The 23,720-nt window shown below is 42.8% G+C and overlaps 1 long non-coding RNA gene across 1 annotated transcript in view; it reads left to right on the top strand.

Moving 5' to 3' along the window:
* Positions 1–23,720, top strand: part of LOC140618976 (uncharacterized) — a 65,451-nt gene that overhangs the window by 28,689 nt on the left and 13,042 nt on the right. Inside the window, exon 4 of the long non-coding RNA XR_012018948.1 lies at positions 11,462–11,520. This is a non-coding gene — a long non-coding RNA (uncharacterized lncRNA). The remainder of the gene's footprint in view (positions 1–11,461; positions 11,521–23,720) is intronic.

Genomic DNA, 23,720 nt, shown 5'->3' with positions numbered 1-23,720 from the left:
AGTGCTTAGCGAGCTGTGAGCAGTCCAGTTGGGCTGGCATTGCCTTGTAGGGACAAGTTTATCCCCTGGTTCCCTGTTGGGACCACGATGGGGGACATTTGGTCTTCCATGCATCCTGGGGCACCTGCAGGATCATGGTCAGTACTCTGCAGTTCAGCCATTTGTTTTTAAAAGATTTTATTTATTTAATCATGAGAGAGACACACACACATAGAGGCAGAGGGAGAAGCAGGCTCCCTGTGGTGAGCCCGATGTGGACCCGATCTCTAGGACCCCAGGATTATGCTCTGAGCCAAAGGCAGATGCTCAATCAGTGAACCACCCAGGTGTCTCATGCAGTTTAACCATTTGAATGAGGAAAAATCATTCTCCCTGTACTTTCTTCTGTGTACTTTCTCCTTGGATGCTATGCTACCTCCGCCACCCTACCCCATTCATTGATACTTATCCTGTTCCCTCAACAACTGTTCACGGAGGGCCTATTCTATGCCAGAGGGCCTCAGATTCACAGCATTCAGGATGGTGAAGGGGATGGAGAAATAAAGGGGCATTTACAATAGGGTGCCAGTGCTGGAGGGCATACACTGTGATAGTGCTGGAGAGGGCACTTAATTCAGTTCTTGCAGTAGGTCTGGAGGGGTGGAGCAAGGTAGGCTTCCTGGGGGAGGTGACGTGCAAGACCTGACACTGAGTAGAATTAATGGAGTGAAGATGACAAAGGGACACAGAGGATGTTTCAGGCATGGGGAAGAGAACATTGAAAGGAGCTCATGGGGAAGGGAGGAAGCAGGATGCTGGAAGCGGCAGATAAGTTACTTGACTGGGGCCCACGAGGGGCAGAGTTGAGGTCAGAGAGTATGCAGAATTGAGGTCTGTGAGCCACGCATTTTCCAGATGGCAATGGGGAGCTATGGAAGAGTTTAGGGCGAAGGGTCGACCCAACCAACTCCAGCTCTGTGTCTGTGGATTGGAAGAATCATGTTTTCCAAAGGAACATCATCCTTCCAAAATATAGATGCCATCTCCGCTTCACAGTGACTGTCGCCCCAGGCTCTAGGATGCAGGGACTCAAAGAGAAGAAGGCACAGAATCTCTGTGCCAACTGAGTTGTAAACGGTCAAACCAAAGCAGAACACAAGGGCCGGTATGCCCATCCCAGGAGCTGCAAACATCAGGAAGAAATACAACAAACCCAGCGACACAGTATCTTACAGATCGTTCTTGGTACTGTTTTGGGGAGGGGAAGCTAGATCTCAATGAGAAATGACTTTTGGCAGTTCACAGCGAACAGCCCACGCAGACAAAAGAAACAGATTTTTAAAGACACAGATTAAAAAAAAAAAAAAAAAAAAAGACATGGAGGCTGTTTTTTGTTTTTTTTTTATCTTTTTTTCCTCCCCAAAAAGGACCTTCTACCACAAGCATCTTTTTTACAAAGGGAAAACATCTTGCATGTTGTGACCGATTTCCCGTCTGCCCGGCTGTCCTTCTTCCATGGAAGTAATTGGGGGAGAAAGGTCTGCGGAGCATACGCTTTGATGTTTGGGGGAGGGGGGCACCTTTTCAACAAATGTCCGCCGCAGACACAGTGATTGAGAAAGGCACATCCGTTTTGGAAAATGCCTGCTAATTAAATGAATGTTTTCAACTGGAAAGCATGTCTGAGCTGTTAAGATACATCCCTGATGAAGTTGGAAGGAATGCTTTAGATGTTGGCCTGAGATGGGTGTTTCACATACCTTGGCCTCTTCGGGTCTCTGATACTACTACATCTTATTCATTCACTCATTCACCCACTCATTGGGCAAATGTTTGTGGAGCCCCTCCGTGCCAGGCACTGTGGTAGGCGTATTCAGCTGAGAGCGGAGCTTGTTTTCTAGTGCACAAGACAGAGCTTCGTTAAGAAGCTTTTTGTGTCAAATGTTCTTACCACTACACCTGAATCCAGAAGGGCCTCAGTTGGGTCTTTGGAGGCCAGCAGACATGGGTCCCAGTCCAGTCTCCCTTGTTTATGACCCATGGGACCTTGGGCAATGGCTTAGCACCTTCCGGGCTCAGTCTTTCCATCTTGGAAATGGTCCTAATGATGGGGCCTGTTTTCTAGGGAGAGAGTGAATAGCACATGAGATGGGGCATGGAAAATGCTTAGTTAAGCATTTGATCCATAGCAAGATCTTGACACATGCCAGTGTGTCAAGCCACATGCAAGTGTGTCATGATACGCCATAAGGCTTATTATGAAGATCAAGGACCTCAAAGTACTTTTATTTTTTTAAAGATTTTATTTACTTATTTATTCATGAGACAGAGAGAGAGAGACAGGCAGAAACATAGGCAGAGGGAGGAGCCATTGCCCTGCGGGGAGCCTGATGTGGGACTCAATGCCAGGACCCTGGGATCACGATCTGAGTCGAAGGTAGATACCCAACCACTGAGCCACCGAGGTGTCCCTCAAAGTACTTTTAAAGCGTAAACGTATACTCATTGTGGAGAAAAATCTAACAGCTATAGAAGTCCCTCAAAAAAAAAAAAAAAAAAGTGGAGGTTGTTCCCTTCCCCTACAGCCAGTGCCACCTATATATTAATGAAGGCTGCAAGTCACTGCCAGCCCCATGTGGCCTCAGCATGAGAGGGGAATCTACTGACTTAATACTCTACAAAGTCCAGGGTAGATAGATCTTCACACGCAGCTGCATCCAGAGATCAAAGCACAGTCAGCTTCTGTTTCTCTTACGGTCCCCATGGCGTCTTCAGAGTTGGGTTCTCCTTAGGCAGGTTCACCCTCCTGGCCTTAAAGATGACCCCAAGGGACCTCCAGACTCACCTCCTACCAAAGGAAAGAAGTGTCCTTGCTTCTTGATCAACGCAAGGCCCTGGCTTGACTCTGATTGGCTGGCTTGGGTCCTGAGCAGCCTGGTCCACTGGGCGGGGAGGGGTGGGGAAGCTGCGCTCTTATTGTCCAGGTCTGGGTCACATGCCCATCAGGCCAGCTGGGGAGGGCCGGTGGAATCGACCCATCCAAATCACCTGGACTGAAAGAGGGAGCATAGAAATTAGCTGGGGTTACCTGGAAATGGAGTCGCATGTTGCCAAGACCTGTAGATGCTGATCGCGGACATCCCAGAGGCTGTAACTTTTGGTGACACTCTGGTGTGTGCACTTGTGAACTTTTTCTTTATGTGGATATCTTTTTAAATTCCTATCTAATGTGTGTGCCTATCTACATATGATAATAGTCTATGCATGTGTACATTTTCACATATATTCCCCAAACGGGAAACTTGTCTTATTCATTTAACAAATGTATAGTTATATCATGGCCATCTTGGTACATTTGGGCAAATTGTGTTAATTTTTTTTAAATTGTGTTAATTTAAATAAGATTTTTAAAACTCAAAGAATCCTTGAGCTCATTTGGCCAAAGTGCCTCCATTTAACAGATGGAGAAACTAAGGTCCTCAGGTGAAAGAATCTTGTTCAAGGGCATTAAACGACTCTATTCTGCCCCTGAAGCTGCGAGACTGTCTTCCTCTTTAAGCTACTTTCTAGTGACCTCCATGAGCTCTGGGCAGCTGGGGTCCATAAGGGAGCCTCACACAAGAAGTATCGAGTGCAGGAGAGGAGGAAAGCTGAGTTTTTCTTTAAAAAGAGTTTTTTGAGTGTCTGTGCCTTGCCTTAGTTGACTTTTATTGCATACTGAGAGTTGGATCTAGCTGGTATTCTGGGGATGGTAAATATTGGACAAGAGAGTCTTTGATGAGCCTGGAAGTAAATGATAATTACTGGTAAGCTCACGGTAAGAAAAAAATCTGTGTGTGTGTGTGTGTGTGTGTGTGTATCTCCAAACTGATTTAACTGTGGGGGATGAGTAATCAGGCACACAAGTCTATAAAGAGCTTCTTTAAAGAGTCTATAAAGAACTTCCCTAACTAGGAGTTCACTGCCCTGAATTTTATTAATGGAAGAAGGGCTCATTATACCATTAGTTGTATGTGGCCATTTAAATTAAAATTAATTAGAATTAAAAATTCACTTTCTTAGCTCCACTAGCCTCATTTCCAGTGATCAGCAGCCACATGTGGGAGGTGGAGACCATGGTAAACAGCACAGATATGGAGCTTTTTTCTCTGATCACAGAAAGGGCTGTGGGGCAGTGTTGCCGTAGGTCAATATTTCGTAAAATAGCATCCGCCTCTCCACTTGCATCTGAACCATCTGGTAAGAGGGCGCTTGGTGAGAGGAAGATTTCTGGGCTCCGCGCCAGGCAGATTGCACCAGAAGTTATTTGGAGGTGGGCTGGGAATCTGCATTTTGAAAAAATACATCTCCCTGATGTTTTGAATGTACATTTAAGTCTGAGAAGCACAAGAAAGACAGAAAAGGATAAAGACACTGGGGGTAACAAGAAGTAGGCTAAAAGTGTTTGACGGGACCCATTGCCTGTCACAGAATAATCAGGGATGACAGTCAATTGGGTCTACAAGGCAATGGATGATTCATATCTGAGGTCATCACTCCATTGTCAGGGAAGCCTTCAAGGACACACTCATTATGAAAAGTTCCTTTGAAGGATCTGCTAGGTGGGCTCAGGGGAGATAGCATCATGAAATTGCAAAGGAGGACCCAATCAATGGTGTATGCCCTTTCCCTCCAAAGTTTCCATGCAACCCGTCACTGTTGTGCATGCTTTTCTTTCCTCATGTCTAACAATGAAAACCGTCTCACACTGAATCCACAGGGTTGTATATAAATTTTGTATGTGCAGTTCCTTGGTGTCACTTTTGTTTCCTTTTCAAGTTATAGCACGAAACACTACTTTATAAAATATTCTGTAGCAATGATCCCTTAGATGTTCTCCATGAGATTTGATCCAAAGGAGAAACCGTCTTTCTAGTGGTGTTGGGTTTATCCACCCATCATCTCATTGCCCCTGCTCTACCCTTTCTTCCTCCTTTCACACCATTCCTCTCCAGGGTGGTTGTTTGCTCCTCTCAGTTGCTGGAACTCATCCCATTCTTTGCACATTCTGTTCCCTCAGCCTGGAACAGTCTTCTCCTATCCATGGGAGAGTAGGCTTCTCATGGCCACTCTCATCATCTCGCAGGCATCTCTGCAGATAACTTGTCTTCAGAGAAGTTTTCCCCACCAGCTCATCTAGGTAGGGTTTCCCCTACCTCCTTGTTTCCTGTCCCTGAGCCTGGCTCTCACTTTTGTTGCTTTGGGAATAAGAAAAAGGTGAATTTTAAGAGCCACAGAGATCGATTTACAACAATGAAGGCAGAGAGGGATGTAGAACAGCAAGTGGACAGAAGCAGAAAAGAGAGGAAGACAAAGCCAGGGAGAAAGCACAGAAACAGAATGAGCAACAGGGGGCACGAAGAGATGGAAAGTTAGAGAACCCCCCAACACCTACTAGAGAGGGCCAAAGATGAACGTGGCACCCTGCTGAGTGAAATAAGTCAATCTGTTTTCTGAAAGGTATTGCTCCTCTGAAAGTTCGACTTTTTATGATTTACAGGAAAATGAAATGTAAGTCCTCGCGACTGATGGACGAACTGGCTTCGTCTGGAGCTGGGCTTTCCGAGAGGGTAGCTGCTCAGCCCGGGAGGCTGCTCAGATCAAAGGGACGTGTGTCTTAAATGCAAATAAAGCACCAGGCTGGATTTTGAAGATTTAGGGGGGGGGGGGGGAAGAAGCTGTAACATAGCTCATTGATAACTTTTACATTGATTACATGTTGAAAGTGATAGCATTGAGGGCATATTGAATTAAGTAAAATCAAAATTAACCTTCCTTCCTTCCTTCCTTCCTTCCTTCCTTCCTTCCTTCCTTCCTTCCTTCCTTCCTTCCTTCTCTCTCTCTCTTTCTTTCTCTCTCTTACTTTCTTTTTTTTAATGTGGCTACTAGAAAATTTAAAATAATGGATGTGGTCTGTGTTGTTTTTCTGTTGGCTAGTGCTATCCTAGATCCTCGCCCTGTCCAGGTCCCATGACTGTGGCTGGACATTTATGCACAAGACAGTGAAAAAAACAGAGCAAGTGTCCCTCCCTTCTCTCTGGAGTGAAGCCTCTATTCGTCCCCCTGTCCCTTCCCTACGTCTCCTGTGGTCGGAGGAGCCCCATCTGTGGCTCGTCTAGGTTTGCTCATTAAGTGGCAGTGTGTACAAAGCCCCTTTGAGGCCACCCTTCCTGTCACCCAGCCCGGGGCCTTGGGCGTGGACTATTCAGGGCCAGGCAGCCTTTTCTTGGAAGCGCTGAGCTGCCTCTTGGAACAGCCACTCACCAGGTGATTCTTTGCGGCTCCCAGTTCCTAAGAACTTCTTTCGAAAGCAGAAATGTTTCAAGTGAGTTTGGACAGACAAGTGTATTTACTGGAACAAATATTTTGCTCTTTGTCATCCCTCGATTATATCTGGCTACACTTTTCTCTCTGAACTGAGTCGAGAACGAGTTCATTTAAAGCTTGAAAATATTCATCTTCTCTTTCATTCTGGCCCTGTCTTCCTCTCAACAGCAATGTTCGTGCTTGGCTCAGAGCCTGCTTCTTCCACTTGTGCACACTTTCTCTCCTTGGTTTGTTTTCCAGAACAATTTCGCTTCCCTTTGGCCTGTGTTCGACTCTGGTTTCTATAAATCAGTCTATCTTATGATGATGATGATAATGATGATGATGATGATGATATGGCATGGGGAAGTACTTTCACATAACTTGATCATTTGGTATATGGGATCTTTGAGGTGGGGTTGGGAAAAAGAGCTTTGTGTGCAGTCACCATAGAATGAGTGCTACTCTGGAGTATATTCAGCGTGAAGAGCTTTTCCAAATTCATGTCACTTAATATGTCCCATAGCTTCATCAAGCAGATGCCATCCCCTCAGAACAAACTGAGGCTCAGAGCAATGAAATATCTCCCCCCCGCCCCACGGTCTTGCAGCTAGCCAGTGATGGAGCACAGATTTGGGTCTAGGTCTCTGGACTCTAAAGTCTATGCTTTTTGAACTTGGCCACAGCAACTTCTTGCAAGATACATCCATGAAGGCAAGAGATACAAAAGCAAAAATGAACTATTGGGACTTCATCAAGATAAGAATCTTCTACACAGCAAAAGAAACAGTCAACAAAACTAAAAGACAACCTACAGAATGGGAGAAGATATTTGCAAATGACCTATCAGTTAAAGGACTAGTATCCAAGATCTATAAAGAACTTATTAAACTCAACAGCAAAGAAACAAACAATCCAATCATGAAATGGGCAAAAGACATGAAGAGAAATCTCACAGAGGAAGACATAGACGGCCAACACACACATGAGAACATGCTCCGCATCACTTACCATCAGGGAAATACAAATCCAAACCACAATGAGATACCACCTCACACCAGGGAGAATGGGGAAAATTAACAAGACAGGAAGCAACAAATGTTGGAGAGGATGTGGGGAAAGGGGACCCTCTTACACTGCTGGTGGGAATGTGAACTGGTGCAGCCACTCTGGAAAACTGTGTGGAAGTTCCTCAAAGAGTTAAAAATAGATGTGCCCTTCGACCCAGCTGTTGCACTGCTGGGGATTTACCCCAAAGATAAAGATACAGATGCAGTGAAATGCCAGGACACCTGCACCCCAATGTTTCTAGCAGCAATGTCCACAATAGCCAAACTGTGGAAGGAGCCTCGGTGTCCATCGAAAGATGACTGGATAAAGAAGCTGTGGTCTATGTATACAATGGAGTATTACTCAGCCATTAGAAATGACAAATACCCCCTATTTGCTCCGATGTGGATGGACATGGAGGGAATTTTGCTGAGTGAAATAAGTCAATCAGAAAAGGACAAACGTTATATAGTCTCATTCATTTGGGGAATATAAAAATTAGTGAAAGGGAATAAAGGGAAATGAGAGAAAATGAGTGAAAATATCAGTGAGAGTGACAAAACATGAGAGATATCTAACTCTGGGAAATGAACAAGGAGTAGTGGAAGGGGAGGTGGGCGGGGGGGGTTGGGGTGACTGGGTGATGGGCATGAGGGGGGCACTTGGTGGGATGAGCACTGGGTGTTATGCTATATGTTGGCAAATTGAACTCCAATAAAAAATTTTAAAAAAATAAAGCAAATAATTTAAATATGAAAAATAAATAAATAAAGTCTGTGCTTTTAACAATTCATGTCCTCCATGTGTTCATACCAGGACCACAAGTAAGGACACGGTAGCACAAAGAGTTTAAGACTTGTAATTGTTCAGGTTCAGGTGTTAGCAAACCCAACTGAAATTGGATTTCACACAAAAGGAAATGCAATATAACTGAAAGCTTGACAATGTGGGTGAGGGGGTTCAGGCAAGTGTTGATCTAGGAGCTCAGTGTTTTTAAAGAATGTGATCTTACCGTTTTAAATTTCTCAGTCACTCAGCAAACACTCATTAGTACTGACTGCTAACCCAACACTGTGCTAGATTCTGGATATGGATAAGATCTGGTCCCAGCCAGGGAGGCCTCGGCTCCTAAAGAGTCTGATAGTTGGAACAAAATCCCAATAGAGCTTGGTATCTGTTCTCTCTCTCTCTCTCTCTCTCTCTCGCCCTGTTTTAGATACTTTAACACTACATTACAGATACAATTGAGTGTTCTGGTGAACCCCTCCATCCTTCCCTAATATGTAGAAGAGATATAAATGGACCTACTCTGGATGCACTGTGTTTAGAAGCTTGTAATCTTATTCATTTGGCCCCTACCAAGTGTTCAGGGTCCCCTCTGCGCTAATGTGGTGGTTTTTGAGGAATTCCATGTGGTTTTCTGTGGTCTATGAAGCAAAATTTTAAAACTAGTTTTTTAATTATTAACTTTTTTATTAGACTATAACGTACATGCAGAAGAAATGCACATATCATAAAGCAGGATTCAGTGAATTTTCACAAAACAATCCTTGGAAACAATACCCAGATCAAGAAATAGAACATTCCAGTCCCTTCCCTGGTCTTGACCATGCCAACAAGAATGGTGTGTTCTGCTTTCAACACCATAGATTACTTTCGCTTGTTTTCTACTGTATCCAAATAGAATCATATAGTGTGTACTCTACTGGGCATAGCATCTTGAATTCGATATTATGTTTGCAAGACTTCTGCTTTAGTTTTCATGGCAGTTTAATAGTTCTTCTTATGACTATCCCATAATTCATTTAATTGATCTTGTATTGTTAGAAGTAATTAGGCTGTTTGTAACTTTTGCTTCAATGTTTTCTTTTTCTTTTTGTTTTATTTATTGGGAATCAATGCATTTGCCCAAAGCAATGATAGAGTATTGATTAGACTGTATAGCTTGGAAGCTTGGAAGCAACAGAACCAACCCTGGCTTGCTCCAGACAGTGGTGGGTTCATCAGAGATGCTCAGAGAACTGAAAAGAAGGCTGAGGAGTCAGGCGAGAAGACGTGGTGGGCAGTCATGCCATCCTACCAGGTAGTATCTGGCAATACACAGCGACAATCCACCGAAGGGAAATTGGAGTGGGAAGAGGCTGGATGGTCAAAAACCAATGTCCCTTCTGGTGCACCTTTTAACTCTGCAGGAACCTGGGGTTGAAAGAGATGTTTGGGGGAAGAAAGTTCCTCCCAGTAGCCTGGAAACACCATATGGACTGGCTTACCAATTTCTAAGACTGCCCCTGGGTTGTCTCACTGTGGCATGTTCCAGGATGGAGATATTGGGTAGGCAGGATTTCTCAAACTTTTCTTCTCCAGGAACTCCATGTGTATCACAGGAGTGTGACAGGAATCTCAGATGGGCCTGAGGGTATTGTTTTCTATTTGTCTTCAAAACCTTTATTTTGGCTTTATTTTTAAAATATGTGTGAGCTTTGCATTCCACTCCATGTATATCCATAGTTTGTATACCATAAGAATAACTATGTCCTCTAAATTCTCAAATAAGTGGATACTATAGGACCCTGTTACTCAAAGTGTGGTATGTGCACCAGCAGCCTGAGCATCACTTAGGGCCTGTGAGAAGCTCAGAGTCTCAGCATTTTAACACAATCCCTAGTTGATTCACACGCTTATGAAAGTTTGAGTAGCACTGCATTATGATTCATTCATTCATTCTTTCACTCAGCAAACATAGATAAGATGCCCATCACATTTATAGCTCAGCTTAATGCTTGGAGGAAAGGATGACGGTGACAGAAATGATGATGATAAGTGAACACTTAAATAGCCAAGTGTTGGGATGCCTGGGTGGCACAGTAGGTTAAGCGTCCAACTCTTGGTTTCAGCTCAAATTGTGATCTCAGGTTGTGAGATCAAGCCCTGCGTTAGGCTCCCCACTCAGTGCAGAGTCTGCTTGAGATTCTTTCTCCCTCTCGCCCTCACCCTGCTTACACAGACTCTCTATAAAATAAATAAATACGTCTTAAAAAGTAGTGAGACATTATTTTAAGCTCCTTATATGTGTTCGCTCATCTAACCATCATCATGAACTGTCCTTGGAGACAAATTCCACCATATTCTCCATTTTACAGATAAGGAAACTGAGGCAGGGAAAATTGGTTAACTTACCCAAGATGATGCATCAGAGCTTAGATTCAAACCCATGAAGCCCAGCTCTGGAGTTCTTGTCTTTCATCATTATGTTCTAGATAAGACAGGGATCTACCCTAGAAGACCATGGCCACTGCCATTGCAGGGTTACTTTTCCCTACAAAATTCCTAGGATCTTCTATCTAAAATACATATCCTGTTCTGAGCTTTGCACATCTAATTGTTTTTCTTCAGTGATTTGTTGGGGACCCAGCTAGGCATTGTTCTGTGGATTCATTCTCTGAGGATGATGACAGCCCACCCTCAACCACTCACACCTCTGCTTTTCTACACAAGCTCCTTCTGCCTGGAGATCCCAGTCTCCCTCTACCTCTGATCCCTTGATGGGACCTCTTGTGACTTTATGCTCATCCTCATTGCACTGTGTTTTTCTCTTTGGGTCCTCTCATTCTTCTCTTCTTGCCTGGCACTTACTACATCTTTTCAAATACCACCCAAGTCTGTAAACCTCTTGTTAACTTACATGCACATGCACACACCCATGTTCACTCATATGTACATGCAGATGCATGTGCACTTCTAATTCATTCATAGCATCCTACTTACTCACATACTTACACTATTGACACACACACATAACACACATCCATCTATCCAATACACATTCACTGACATACCACTCATTCACATACACACTCAAACATGTATAGAAACACACAACCCTATACACTTTCCTTGACAAATTCACTCAAACACAGATTTGTACACTCACACACACCAGCAGATTCTCTATCATAGACACATATCGGGGCCTTGTTGGCTGCCATTCATAAAGAACTTTGCAATGATGTCAGAGAGGAAAAGTTCAAATGAAAATCAGATCCGGTAATTACAGGATTTTCTACACGCACATTTTTTTTTTTTCCAGGGCTGGACTTGAAAATGAAAGAGGCCCAGGAGATGAGAGCCTTTCCTGGGGGTTGGGAAGTAAGTAAAAAAACCACATTTAAGGGAGTGAGAAAAACTCCCTAAACTGTTCTTAAGAAATGCTTGATGAAGAAGAGAACTGGAGACATAACTTTGTTGTCAACCATTAGGTTTGATGTTTGCGTTGTTGAGTGGTGACATTTTGTGGGTTTTTCAAGGACAAAGCCAAAGTCTTTCCCTTTTAAGGCCTTGTTTCATCTAGGGCAAAACTCTGATTATCATCCAGATCAATTCCTTTTTGCAAACATCTCAAGTATCTAATATGTACTGAACATTGGATAAGCCACTTGGAGTACACAGATAACTAAGGGATGTCTACAATGGTAGGGGAAATAGGTAAGTATAAGCCAGATGAACTAGTTGCAAGGGGTTGAAAACTAGCTGAAGCTAGTAAGGGTGTCTGGCTTCAAACACTGCTGGATCCAGGAGCTCAGAGAGATAGTTATCACATAATCACACTAAAGGGGTGACACTCTCAGATGTGATCACTTGGGCTGCAGGATGGGGAATAGACTGGGACAAGAGTAGAAGCTGGAAGGCCAGTTTCAAAGGGAGGCCACTACAGTGGTCCAGGGAGAAACACATGGTGGCTTGAGCTAGGTGTGAAGCTAGAAATAAGTGAATGGATATGGGAAACAGAGATGAGAAAAAGTGCAAACACTTGGTAGTGGAGGATGGCAGGTGCAGGGGTAAGGAATAGGGAAGTACCAAGAGTAATTTGTAAGTTCCTGACTACCCATCTGGCTAGCTGGCTGAGATAGGTTATTTCTCTTACCTTAGCCAAGAGAGATGGGTATAAAAATTCTGAATTAGAAATCACAGTCTTTTCTTTTTCTTCACTGTTGTAATATAACTGACAAATAAAAATGTAATATATTTAAAACATACAATGTGATGATTTGATACATGGACACATTGTGAAAGGATCCCCACTACTGAGTTAATAAGCACATTCATCACCTCATGTATTCCCCCCCCCCTTTTTTTGTGGTGAGAACTCTTAAGTTCTACTCTCTTAGTAAATTTCAATTATACAACAGAGCATTATCAAATATAGTCACTGTGTCATATGTTAAATCCTCAGACCTGATTCATCTCATAACTGAAAGTTTGTAACTTTTTAGCCAGTGTCTCTATTTTCCCCACCCCAACCCCTGGCAACCACCATTTTATCCAATATGGGTTCAACTGTTTTTAATTAAAAAGATTTTTTTAGATTCTGCATATTAAGTGAGATCATGCAGTACTTGTCTTTGTCTGGATTCTTTCACTTAGCAGAATGCTTTCCAGGTTCATCCATGTGATTGTAAATGGCAGGATTTTCTTCTTTTCTAAGGCTGAATGATATTTTATTTCAGGTATACACCACATTTTATTTATCCATTCACCCATTGATGTGCATTTAGGTTGTTTCCATGTCTCGGCCATTGTGAATAATGTTGCAATGAACACAGGACATTGGATATCTCTTTGGGAGAGTGACTTCATTTTCTTCCTATATATATGCAGAAGCAGGATTGCTGGATTGTAGGGTGGTTCTATTTTTAATTTTTTGAAGAAACTCCGTATTATTTTCTACAGTGGCTGCACCAGTTTGCACTCCCACCAACAGCACCCCAAGGTCCTCTTTTTTCCACATCCTTACCAACTCGTGGTATTTTCTGTTTCTTGATAACAGCCATCCTAACAGGTGTGATGTGATATCTCACTGTGGTTTTGATTTTCATTTCCCTAATGATGAGTGATATGGAGTACCTTTTCATATATCTAATGGTCATCTTCTTTAGGAAAAAAAATGTCTATTCCAGTCCATTTTGTAATTGGGTTTTTTATTGATTAACTAATTAATTCTTATTTTTGCTACCAAGTTGTAGGAGTTCCTTGTATATTTTGGATATTATCCAATAAGTGGTTGCCAAATATTTTCTCCCATTCTGTAAGTTGTTTTTTCATTTTGTTGGTTATTTCTAAGTGTCCATCCAACCAGGAAGTGTATAATCTCTACATCAGGGGGGCAGTTTTGTTTTATTTTTTCAGGAAATCCCCACAGGAGTCATGAGAGTCAAGGATGAGGGAAATTATGCTAACAGAGTGGTATTAGTCATAGTAGCAACGGTAACAGTGGGAGGCATCATATAGCTGCTAGGAGCACAGGATCTACATACAGCCAGCCTACCTACTTGCATTCAAGTCTCAGTACAGTCTCTTACTAGGTAGTTGACCTTGGGCAAATGACTCTCCTCTCCTGTTGCTTCGCTTCCTCATCTTTAAAATGGGGTGGAGTTGCCAATCTCAGATAATTGTCCCAAAGATTAAATGAGACAATACATGCAAAATGTCTAAACTCACATGTACATATAGTAAGCACTCAATAAAGATGAGTTATAGTCATTATTATCATGTACACCTTTCTCACAGATGGTGTGGTGTGGTGATAGTGGAGGTCACCCTAGCTGCTCATTTTTCTTGACCTTGATATGAAAGACTTTTGCATTTCCCTGCCACTTGGAATTAGGAATAACCATGGCCAAATGATTTACTTTGGCCACAACATGTAAGTAGAAATGATGTGTCACTTCTCAGTGGAAGTTTTATTTCATATATTATTATTTCTAAGTATGTATGTATATATGTATGCATGTATGTATGTATTTATTTATTTATTTATTTATTTGAGAGAGAGAGTAAGTAGAAGAAGGGAGAGGGACAAGCAGACTCCGAACTGAGCAAGGAGCCCTATATGGGGCTTGATCCCATGACACTGAGATCATGACCTGAGCCAGAATCAAGAGTTGGATGCTTAATCAACTGGGTCACCCAGGAACTCCTAGGTGGAAGTTTAAAGCCAGTACGCAAATTATCACATCTATCGTCCTCTCTGACGTGGTGACCTGCAAGATTCTGGATGTTGGCTACTTTGTCAGTCCAGTACCAGAATGAGAACATAAGGAACAGAGTCCTCAGCTGACCTGTGATAAAAAATATCCTGTGAATGGAAAATAAAGCTTGGCTGTTTTAAGGTCCTGAAACTGGGGCCTGTTTGTTACTGCAGCAAAATCCATCCTATCTTGACTGACAAAATGATGGGCACTAGAAACCAAACCATAGGAACCTTTGTTCTTCAAATAAATATTTCAGAGGTTCATACCTCCATCACATTTTACAATTATCCTATTATATAGGTCCAAATAAAGATGAGGGGGGAAACTTCCTTAGCTTTTGGAAAGAAATTCTACTTAGCTTTGAAATACTCTGAAGTGGATTCTTACTGAAAAAAAAAAAAACTGGGCTTGATGGAAAGTGCACAGCTTTCATATATAATGAAAATGGAAGTGGGTATCACAGCATATGTGAAAAGGAAATTTATGAAAACCACAGAATGTTTTAAGAGGTTAAAGGTAAAAGCAAATGGGCTTATTATGTATCAGTTAAATAAACGTGGGCTTCTTGAACCAGAATGGGAGAAGATCTGGTCATCATCCAACTTTTTAGAGATATATTTAAAATATGACATTAGGTGCATGTGGAGGTTTTGCTTCTGTCACCATCCTAAACATAATGTCTAAGAGCAGAGACTTACTTAGAGACCAGACCGAGAAACAAATGTCTCAGAAAATTGAAATCAAACCCAGGATTCCAGGAGGGTTTGTGGATCTTAAAAAACTAGGGATTTAATCCTAATCACGATCTATGAGGTCTTTCTTCCCTCTCAATTTCAGAAATGTACTTAATGCTGCACATATTTACTACAGGCCTTGGAGATGATGTCTTTTGGGCATGAGACACTCCCAATCCTCTTTCTTGACAGAAAGTATTTTGGGGTGTGTGATTAACATAGGAATTAATTTCTAGGCTTTTGTGGCTTGGTTGCTGATGTCATCTGGTAACAGTGGAACAGATTCACAGTCTGCCGGGCACTCATGTAGGCTTGGCTGTGTTTTGCATGCCATGTCAGTGGGAATATGATTTCCTGGAGTACATGTATGCAGAGCCATGGTATTAAGTGACCATAATAGTAAAGAGCCCTGCTTTGGCAAGGGACACTTTGATTAATAAAGGCTTACATATCCTGTCTCTGTAACTAGATTCTTAGGGTAGAAGCCACGCAGTTTTTGTGAGAAGGCAGATCTGAGTTTAAATCCTGTTTTTACCACTTCCTAGGGAGGTGAACTTTAACCTCATGAGTGTCAGCTTCCTCATATGCAAAATGAAGAAAATGATGAAACCAATCTCCTGAGGTTTCTTGTCGGGATTCAAATCCATTAGCTCAGTTTCTGATAAATAATAAGAGGACAATATAACATATATTTACATTCTGTATACACCGTAGGGAGATGCAAAGAGCCTTGCAACACAAGTCCCAGCTTCAAACCCAAGTTTGGTTGCTGATTAGCTTGGAGGGGTCACTCCAGTCTTACCTTGGTGGTCTTTAAAAATGTGCTTTGTGACACCAGTCTTTGGTCTGTCCCTGCTTGGGTTTGTGGTATAAGGTGATCATCTAGGTGATATCCTAAATATTTATCAATCCGTGTAGCATGGGGATGGACCAACTGGAACAGATGTTGGACAGATGCTGGCTTGAGCAAGTAGGATGGCCACTCTGAATATCTGCCCTGGGTGAAGGCATTCTGTAAAACATGAGACATGGCCCAGATGCAAAGGATCCATCCCTATTGTAGTTAATCCATGGGTAAAGTGAAGATGGACATGGTTTCTACAAATAATAGATATCTTGTAATATGGGCACCTCAGAAAGGGCTGAGTCAATCAAGACTCTCAGTCGAAAGCAACAGAATTCTGACTCAGTGGGATAAAGTGAAAAGGAACTTGTAAGCTTAACTTACTGGAAAAAAAAATCAGTTGGTAGATTTGAATTTAGGTGTGGCTGCATCCAAAGGCTCAAATGATAGATTAGAAGCTTAGTTTTATACTATTTACTCTTCATTCCTTCTTCCCTTTGCATGGACTCCAACCTTGGGTAGGTTTTCCCTTCATATTACCCTGACAAGATGGCACCAACACTGCCAGGTTCATATACTATTCTCCTAGCTTGAAGTACACCAGAAAGGGAGCTCCTCTTTTCCCAATAGACCCCCCCAAAAAAAGACCTAGAATTACTTCCTTTACTGCCTATCAATTGTCACTTGCCCATCTCTGAACCAATCCCTATCTATTGGGATGCATGGCTTTGCTTGGCAGTGTCTGCTTCACATGTGTACTGCAGAGGTGAGAGTCTTTAACCACATGGACTGGGGGGAGAGGTACATTCCCACTGAAGGGACAAGTGGATACCAACCAAGCTAAAGCAACAGCTGTCCATTACCTTGGTGTAATGCAAAGGAGTTAGGGAACTACAAGATTGTATTGTCCTTTTCAGTCTTGGCCATTCCCCATTCGTCATGAATCCATGGCCCTCAGATTAAAACAAAGACTGTTGTGTCTGAATTCCTTCCTCTAAGAATTCAGCTAGTCTACAAGGCTCTGCTTCCATTCATTAATACATGAGAACATGGATTTGTCATCCCACTTCCTTCTTGACCACAGAGGACAGCCTGGAGAAGATGCTTCAGGGTCGGGCATTGGTGGGATGTGGTGGCTGATGTCATATGGGTTTGACCTGCTCTTTAAGACTGCATTTGCAAAGCTTTGGAATCATAAAGGAAAGGAAAAACCACAACGTGATCATCCAGGCATTTCTTTCTTGCCTCTTATTTTTCCTCAAAGCTGTGGTACTTCGAGGGAAATTTAATCCTTATGTTTCTGTTTAATTTGTAGTATACTTAGGTCATCAAAATGGAGCCTATAAAGAGCCATTTGATGTCCAGGAAGAATTATGAGCTTGTATATAAGCATCTTAAAATGTGTGTGTGCTCATGCATGTGTGTGTGAGTGAATGTGTGTATGTACGTTAGCGCTTGAGATTTACCTCTTCAAAGCTCTGTGTTCCATTAGGTATGAACTCATCAGAAAATCAAGTTCAAGCCTCAAAGGTAGATAGAAAGATGTATAGAGAGACTTTACTTCTTTTCTTTTTCAGAACTACATAAAGAATAATAGAAGCATTATGCATGCTTCCTTAGGCCAGACAATCAAAGGTTGGGTGTCACTTCCAATGACAATTTTGGGTAGAGTTTTCTAGATTCATTGTCTGTATTTTCTCACCTCCCACTCTTAACTCTCTCCAGTCCAGCTTACATCCCCACTTTTCCACCCATGCCCATCTCCATACTGTCCTTGAACACCTCCATGACATTGCTAAGTAAAATGGGTTATGCCCATCATACTTGACCATCCAATGGATAGTTTTCTTTCTCAGGTGATGTTACCTCTCAGCAGCATATGACATGAACAAATGCACTTCTCTCTTGATACAGCTCCTCATTTGGTTTGAATAATTTCATGATTTCCCACTAAACTCCTGATTTACCTGACCTCTCTGCTCACTGCTCCTCCATCACCCTTGCCTTATCCTCCTCCTCAACACTGCCTTTAGGTATTGGAGGTCCTCTGGCCTCAGTCCCTATATTCTCTCCTGAGGTGACTTCATCCACTCCTGTGGATTCAAAGCCATCTCTGTACTAGTGGTTCCTAAATTTATATCTGTCTCCCAGGCAGCTGCTTTGAGCTCCAGGGAATATAACCAAATGGCTCTACACATGTCCACATGGGTATCTCAAAGGCACAAGAGCCATAGCACATTTAGGATTGAAGTCATCACCTTCGATCCTGATCCTCTCAGTCTGTTTGTTCCTTGGTGTTCTTGCCTTCGTGGAAGACACATTTTAGAATCTTATTCTTTTGTCCGTCTTTCATCGCCACCTTAGTCCTAGTTACCACCATTTACCACCAGCACCATTACCACCATTTCATGTCCAGGGTGTTCCATTCTCATGCTTTCTCTGCAGGTATGGCTGTCTTTTAAAGCACTAATGATGGGGGCACATGGGTGGCTCAGTGGTTGGTTGAGCCTTCAGCTCAGGGCATGGTCCTGGAGTGCCAGGATTGAGTAGCACATCAGGCTCCTCTCAAGGACCCTACTTCTCCCTCTGCCTATGTCTTGGCCTCTCTCTCTCTGTGTCTCTCATGAACAAATGAATAAAATCTTAAAAAAAAAATAAAGCACTAATGACATCTTGACATGCCGCCTCTCATGGAAGAGCTGTCAATGGTTTCCCATTGTGCTTAGGACAAAAATGAAGATCTTTCACAGTGTTTACCCTGTCCCCTTTGCATCCTGGGCTGCAGCCATTCTGGGTTCTTTTCCTTAAAATTGCCATCCTCTTCCTACAATGGGCATTTTGCACGTGCTGTTCCATCTGTCTAGAATCCTCCTCCCCCGCCCCCCGCCATGTACCTAGGTAACTCCTAGTCATCATTCTGACCTTATTGTAAGGGTCACCACTCTGGGGAAATGTCCCTTGACCTTATGTCCTAGGGCAGATGACTCTGTTTTCTGTATCCATAAAATTGTGCTCCTTTCCCTTTGAACATTTATCTTGGCTTACAATTATATTTCAATATATATGTATGAAATATGTTATCTCATATAGGACACTTGTATTTGAGGTATTAGATCATATCTTGATTTAATATTACATATAGAGAACATATTTTCATATATAACATATATATGTTAATATTTCTCATTAGACTTCGAGAACAGAAATCATGCTTGTCTTAATAGTCACTATATTTTCAGTATAGCACATTTTGGGACATATAATAGGTATTTCAAATTAGTTGAGGTTCATCAGTCTGGTGGCTTTGAAAATGCACCACTCAGATCTCCTGCTATGGGACATATTGGCTGATGGCCCCAGTTGCCTTCCCTCTGAATCCATCACCACATTTGCATAGAGATCATGCTTCCCCTGGACTGTCTCAGCCAGTAACAGCCCTTTCAAGGGAAAATGATGAAGGTCTATTCCTGTGGAATGTGTGACTCCTCTAATAGGAGGTTTGAGGACTTGTCATTGGCCTGGCCAAAATATGTTGGAAATGAGCTGCAGTCCAAGACTCTTCTTATCTCATTCTGCTCCCTTTGTTCTCTCTTTGTTTCCATGGGTGCGAGACCTGCATCATGGTCTGAAGAATCACTGATTTTTCCTGCTCCCTCTCCTTCCTTTTTCAGGCATTTCCCTAGTAAATCTCTTGCAGGTCTACTCTTATTATAGTGTCTACATTTTTGGAGGACCCAAATGAACACAGTTCATACCAAGAGTGATCCAAGAAAGCAGACCGTAAGATGAGGATTTGGGATTGGCCCTCTCACAGCCTAGAAGACAAAGAGGACTCCCTCTCAAGAGGGATGTGAGTCACCGATAGTCCTTGATGCAAGGTGGCAGTCCAATAGCTGAAGATTTCACATGTGGTGACCAATATACCAGTGGAGGAGACATCATTGGAGATTTGAAAGATATGGAGGGGCAATGCTTTCTACAACAGTGGAGTTGGGTGGTTACTGAGTTACACTGATGCTCTGAAAAGGAATAATGAGAATCTGACTGTCAGTAACAAACAGTTGAAGGCTAAGTGTGAGAGTCAAGGAGTCCTTTTGGTACCTTACAAGGAGGACTGTATTTCCTGCAGTGTTTGAGAAAACCTAACCAGATATCAGACTAAGATTCTGGTAGAGTAGCAGAGCCCCAGAAAGGTTTCAGTGCTCAGCTGTGGCAAATCTTTTCCAATAATACCAGGGTCACCACTGGGAAGATCTAGGTTTCTGACATATGGGAGAGAGACATCTAGATGGATGTCCCTGAATATTTAGGCTCTCTAGACTTTGAATCCCCAGAGCTTGAAGAGTTGGCTGGCCCCTTTCTAGGAAGTGCCTGAAATTCCTCCAGGCTGGAAGATGCAGACATCTTGCCCTTGCATGATGTCTGCCACTGTCTCCTTCCCTAAACTTCTTCAAAATGGAGATGAAGCTGGGACCCTTATTTCACCTGCTCAGCTACTATGGGCAGGTCTCGGGGCTCAGAGGCCTGGGGGAATAGATGTCCCATCCCCACCCGAGCAGTGTTACTCACCTACCTCCTCTCCTGAATGACAGGTCAATAGTGAGGGTTCAGACCCAGCATAGCCTGGGGAGAATAATGGAGGAAGAGCTCAAGCTTGGTTATGGGTGAGTAGGTGAGAAAACAAAGAACTGGAAAGATTAGGTGATGTGTCAAAATCATCAAAAGGTGTGTTAGAGTTGACTTTTACTTAACTATAATATAAATCACAAAGACGGCTCTTCCTTTTACCTGGTTAGTTGCAGTGCTAAAGAGTAACTCAGAGTATATAATCCCAGCTGTCCTGGTCATCACTGTCATCATTACCAAGTCATGTTTGGCACTAGAATGCTAACTTACCTATTGAAAGAGCAGTCTGTATCAAGCCCTGTGATAAGCATTAGAACTGGCTTCATGCTTACTGCTTACAACAGCCCTGTGGGTTGTATGTGAATACTCTCTCCAGCTTCAGAAATGGAAATTGGGAATTAGAGACAAAGCATTTGCCCAACCCCACCGTGTTGACAGGCAGCAGAACGAAGATGAAACTGAAAGTCTGCCACTGGGGGTTGGAATTCTTGCCCGTGATGCTACTTCTATGAACAGACTGGAATTCTAATAAGCCCACAATATTTCAGATACTCTGTTTTTAAATTAAACCTAGCAGGAGAAAAATGACCGAATCCTTTTCCCACTCCACAAATACAAACATAGCCAAGTACCTGTCAAACATTGGAAGTGTAGCCCTAACAGCCTCCCCAGCCCTCTGGTTTGATGGGATGGGCCTACCAATACTCCCATTGTTTTAGTTGGAGAAACTGAGTCTCAGGCCCCTTGAGGAGCCTGTGGGTGTTGTTGGGGCCATCACTCAGGCCTGAGGCGTCTCTGTCAGGGTTTTATTGAGCAGAGCTGCCTGCCGCCATATGCATTTAAATAATGAACAAGGATCAATACCTGTCTCTGTTCTTGTCCACATTCCCTTGATGATGGCTCAAGAACAGGAGGCCAGATTCACCACGAAACTTCAGCCTGCAGTGGAAGCTCATTATAGCCTTGCTGAAGCTAAATTTTCCTCATTGAGAACCACGAGAGACATTAAAAGGGATGATAGGAGAGGTCAGAGGGAATTCACCGGGATCTAAATCTTGAATGCCAGTGAGCTAATGCGGCTAGTTTCCATAAACAGACATCCATCCATCAACAAATGTTTATTCAATAGTCAACATCAACCCAGCTATGAGGCAGGATAGCCCAGTAGTTAAAGCGTGCTCTGGATCCAGGCAGATCTGAGGTCAAATTCCATTTCTGCCATTTACTAGCTGTGGGAATTTGGGCAGGTCCTTTTGCTTTCATCTTTTCTCGTCTCTCTTCGTTCTTCACAAATTTATGTAGGTATAGCCCAGAAAAAGTAGTGTTTATAGTGCATAATGTTCAGTGATTACATTATATATATGTAATATATATATCACATTCGTGTGTATAACCACTATTCAGATCAGGAGATAGCACCCCATAATATTCCCTCATGCTGCTTCCAGACCTATTCTCCCACCAAGAGGCAATCATTACCCTGACTTCCATCTTCCATTGGTTAGTCTTTGAAATTCTCGTACACGGCGCTACACAGAATAGACTCTTCTAGATGTGGTTCATTTCACTCAGTACAATATCTGTGAGTTTCATCTGTGTTGCTGTGCGTGTGTAGCAATAGTTTATCTCCTATTTCGACAGGGTATTCCATTGTATGAATATAGCACCACGTACTCATTCATTCTTCTGTTGATATGTGTTTGTAAATAAACATGTTAGGAACATTTCTGTGCTTTTCTTGTGACATGTGCTGTCACTTCTCCTGGGGACATAGCGAGGAGTGGAGTGGATAGGCCATTTTGCTTCTGTGTTTGGAGCTTCAGTTTCCTTATTTAATCTTCTTAGATTAAATGAGGTACGTGGCCTAACGTATATTAATCACTCCGTAATTGTAAGAATTATTCTCATTACGGGTTTTCATGCGACAAGCTTGGAGTATCCTCTTTTGACCTAACTGCTTCTCAGAAACAGTGAGAATTCTTTGATCCAGGACCCAGAGTGACTGTGAGGTTGGTTTGAGCAGCCAGGTGTTTGTGTGGGTTCTGCATGGAAAGTTGAGGTATGGCTTCACTTCCCTCACTTCCCACCTGCCCAAGGCCACAGTGGGTTCCTCCCACCCATTCTCACTAAGGGAGCACTTCTTCACCATTGACTTTATTTCATCAGATCACAGAGAGAGCCAATGCTTTGCTACCTCCCTTCAGCCAGCTAGGGCAACAGACCATGGTCTCCAAAGATGAGTTCTTTTTGTAGCTTTGTTTTCTTTTTTGAAATCGCTGCCCTAAAACAATACGTAGATTAGCCAAGTAAGATTCTAAAAGAATCAAGACACTGATGCCAAAGGAATTTGGAGTGTCCTCTTGGCCTCAACAGCTAAGAACAGGGCACGTGAGAGTCCCTGGGACCTTCCCTCCCCGCCGGGCCATGGCCATGCCCTTGAGTCTACATGAGCAGAAACTCGGGCAGACCTAAACGGATTGTGGTTGGAGTCAGAAGACAGCCTCGGAGATGTAATAAATCAAGGACGATTGTAAAGGTGCTTTGTGTTCTAGGATGTTGAAACATCTCTCTCTGCCTAATGGAACCTTCCCCAAGGCGCTATTAACTGTAGGCATAGGTTAACATGAAGAACCACTCTCTGCCCCATCCCCTTTTTCTTCTGCAAATAATGGAATAATATTTCATCTCCAAAAATAGCCTGTTGGGCTTGGAACATGTTCCTTTTCCCTCCCAGGGCTCCACGGGATTATTGGATTATGAAGCAAAGGGTTTTTTCAGGCTTGTTGGCATGGCTACCTGGTGTCAGAGGACAGAATGCCAATGTTAGCTGAAGTGCATGGACTCTCTCAGCTTTAATAGTATCAGACACCAAAGTTCCAGGCACTGTGCTGGGTGTGTTTGTGGTCTCAACTTATCCTTCCAATGACCTTATTATAAAACAAAGTCTCCCTTTCCCCTTTTCACTTTGACATAAAGAAGCAAGTGGGTCATCACCCTAGACCATGCAGTAGGAAGAAGGTAGGTGAGAATTCCACAGGCCATGCCTTCCATAGGGAAAATATGTCATTGGCAAATGGTGGTTACCATGGCTGAAGTTTAAATTTGGGATTCCTG

This window comes from Canis lupus, chromosome 27, assembly GCF_048164855.1.
Source record: "Canis lupus baileyi chromosome 27, mCanLup2.hap1, whole genome shotgun sequence".
NCBI classification, from domain to species: Eukaryota; Metazoa; Chordata; class Mammalia; order Carnivora; family Canidae; genus Canis; species Canis lupus.
This window is presented reverse-complemented; position numbering and strand designations above follow the sequence as displayed.